Source organism: Agrilus planipennis, unplaced genomic scaffold, assembly GCF_000699045.2.
Source record: "Agrilus planipennis isolate EAB-ADULT unplaced genomic scaffold, Apla_2.0 scaffold428, whole genome shotgun sequence".
Lineage (NCBI taxonomy): Eukaryota > Metazoa > Arthropoda > Insecta > Coleoptera > Buprestidae > Agrilus > Agrilus planipennis.
Genome location: NW_020439987.1, coordinates 48,605 through 52,112, shown reverse-complemented (window position 1 = coordinate 52,112; position 3,508 = coordinate 48,605). Strand labels below are relative to the sequence as shown.

Here is a 3,508-nt window from a genome sequence, read left to right as displayed (position 1 = left end):
ATGAGACCGGTGGATTTGGTGATGCAGGGCAAATGCTGTATAACGCTGCATTAGAGGCAAATGAAAATGGAAAATACTATCCAATTTTTGGCATATGCCTTGGAATGGAACTATTAGCTCAAGTTGCTATTGGTGGTCGAGAAATCCGTGAGCGTTGTTCGGCTTTTAAGTTGGCACTGCCATTAGACTTTAACGAAAGTAAGGGTACTTCATAAAGCACTACATTGTTAAATAAAAAGATGTACAAACCACACTTTTAATTTTCGGACGCCTTTTTTGTGCGTATCAAAAGTGGTCGAAATACTTGTACGCAAAAGGGTATGCTTCTTAAAAATTATACATATTACTATCTCCATCCGAAGCAAAATCACTAAATTTTTTAAGGAGTTGATAATATTAACCAGTGATTTTCGCTACAGATGTTAATCTCAAAGTGCCATCTTCAATTTTACATTAAATACTCATTTATTTATTTATTATACGGGGAATACCCTCGAAAAAGAATACAGAGTAGAATTAATAGTTATGTATAAATAATTTGATTTGACAAAGTGTATAAAAAAGATAACGAGATCGATATAAATATAATCATGAATAGTTCTATAAAGTAAACAATCGTATATTAGATAAGCCTAGAATAGCAGTATATCACAGCCCTAATTCAGTGATTCAGATTGCGAAAGCCCGTTTGCGAGAATCAGAGCTCTGACGAAGGTATCTTTTCGTCCAACATCCGTTCGCTTTCTCGCGATGGCAAAGGGTTCATGCAATCTTGTTGGTCTCGACGGAATGCGGAGCACAATCAACGAACGTAATTGTTGATACTCGATTTCCTCATGAATAGGTTTATAAATAAATAAAAGGCCAAACATGGCACGGCGACATGCGAGTGTAGGAATTTTTAACAGTGACATCAAAGATTCGTAATCGTGATCAGTGAGGTGCATACGTCTACCCATAACAGACGATAAAAATTGCAAAAAACGGTGTTGTACAGATTCGAGTTTTATGGATGACGTTATTCCATAAGTGGACCAAACGACACTGCCGTATTCGAGATGAGGGCGCACCATAGAATTAAATAAAGTTACAAAAGAATCTACATCTTTAAAAATTTTGCAATTTCGCCTCAAGAAACCCCACATTTGATGTGCTTTCACCATACATGATCAATATGAGAAGTGAATGACAATTTAGAATCGAAAGTGACTCCTAGATCACTAACACTATTTACCGTAGTCAAGATATCTGTACCCAGCATGTAACTGAATTCGATTGGCTCCCTTTTTTTCGTAAAACTAATTTTTTGACACTTGGCATTGTTTAAAAATAAACGATTCCTCTCACACCATACACTCACATTATTCAGATCGAGTTGTAATAGGATAGCATCTTCATCGCACGTAATTTCTCTGAATATCTTGGCGTCGTCCGCATACAAAAGAATAGACGAATGGGTAACATATTGTGGTAAGTCGTTTATAAGAACAGTGAATAACAAGGGACCAAGATGAGACCCTTGAGGTACCCCTGAAGGAGTGTCAAAATCATTCGAGCAACAACCATACACGTTGGTATACTGAAACCGATCGGTCAAGTAGCTCTCAATCCAGTCTAACATAGGCGGTAGCATGCCGATAGATTTCAGTTTAGCTATGAGCACGTGGTGATTCACTTAGTCGAATGCTTTAGCAAAGTCCGTGTGAATCACGTCTAGTTGTGAGTTCCTTTCGAGTGCGTCGAGAGCCGCGACTTTAAGACAAACGAGATTAGTGACAGTAGAACTACAGGGAACGAACCCGTGCTGTTCCGGACATATCATTGGTGATAGATAGATACGCGCGCAGTTCAGACGTTACAATTTTTTCGAATAATTTCGGTAATGAGTCTAGAATAGCAATAGGACGATAATTTCCAACAAACGATTTGTCACCTTTTTTGAATATAGGAAAAATTTTGCTTCGCTTCCACATCTTTGGAAACGAGCCGCTAGCAAGGGATTTGTTGAAGAGTAAATGGAGCGGAACCGAAATCGAGTACTTGCAATTAAATAAAAATAAATTTGGAATTTCATCTGGTCCGGTACCTTTTTTACAATCTAATTTTCCTATGGCATCAAAAACGGTAGAAAGCGAGATAACAACATTGTCTAACTGAAAATCACGGGGAAAAACCGTATCACTGAGTGAGGGATTAAGCTGGGATGTGTCATCGGTTACATAGTTTACTCTCAGTTGTTCATCAAATAATTGACAGATCACAGCTGGGTCACTCGAAGTCCACTGTACCGTGATGCATACTATTCGGCGGTTTGTTGAGCGAAGCGACATTTTGAATGTGTTTCCATGGTGGCTTAGAGTCATAAGGCATACCTATATTGACTATAAATTATTTTCACAAATGTTATCTGGAAGTTCTTTACATATGTAATTATTAAAATCGATACTCCAATGTTGTAATATTAATTTACAATATTTACATACCGGTATGTGTTCATGTTTCCTGAATGCCTATTCATTTATTTAATTAATGCTCTTTGTTAAGTTTCACAGGCAGATATTCGAGAAGTTACTATTGCAAGGCGAATATCTTGCAGCGAAGTCAACTTATTAGATATATATTTACAAATTTTTACAGAGTATCTCCAAACGAATGAATAATTATGACTCTACAAGTGCAAGTTTTAGTTCAAGTGCTTATGCTAGTTCAAGTCCTTCTTTTGCATTTTTTTTTGTTTATATTATTCTCGAGGAAGGGAAATCTTGAAAAGACACCCCCTGGAGGGAGGTAGTGTCGGATTGTTACCGACTAAAACCCCTTCCCGAGCGGGGAGATAAACCCTGTGGGTTGTTCATCCCCGTGAGGAAAATGGAAGGCTGGAGATTGGGGATAGAATTGAGATGGGAAGAGGGTTAAGAGGGGGGGGTAGAAGGGAGTGTTGGGAAGGAAAACCGAACTAGGTGATCCACCACTGAAGTGCTGGGTGGACGCTCACGCTAAAAAGCGCAGCTAGGAGCCTAAAAAGCGAAGCTAGGAGCATGGTCACTTCATACATCTAGAACTTAAAACTAGGAACAAATGCCAAGGGTGTGACGAATGTCACCATTGGTGATTAACCCTTTATAACATTTCCGTAGATACTTACAAGGCGGGGCTTTCAAATTCAAAATATTGCAACAGAAGGATGTTTATAACTTGTGAAAAATCGGCTTCTTGAATATTAGCCCTTAAAGAGTCTTTTGCCCAAAGCGAACCGTCGGTGTGTTTTTTTAAACGTTACAGTTCTTCAGAAAAGAAAATCGGTTGTCTGTAAAGTCAGTTTACTGACAATAGTTGAACGTGACAACGTCATAAGAAAATACTGATGGAATGGTTTCATTTTTCAAAAGAAAATTTTAATTTTATTTGTTTGATAGATATTTTTTATGGATATAGAGAAGGAGGTAAATGGAAATCTATTATTGTATAGCAGCTGTCCACGCGGACGCATCGCTCACTCAAGTAGGAG

General features: G+C 38.1%; 1 protein-coding gene across 1 annotated transcript in view; it reads left to right on the top strand.

Annotated features, from left to right (window-relative positions):
* Nucleotides 1–3,508, top strand: part of LOC108743005 (dynein heavy chain 2, axonemal-like) — a 65,763-nt gene that overhangs the window by 18,384 nt on the left and 43,871 nt on the right. The window lies entirely within an intron of this gene.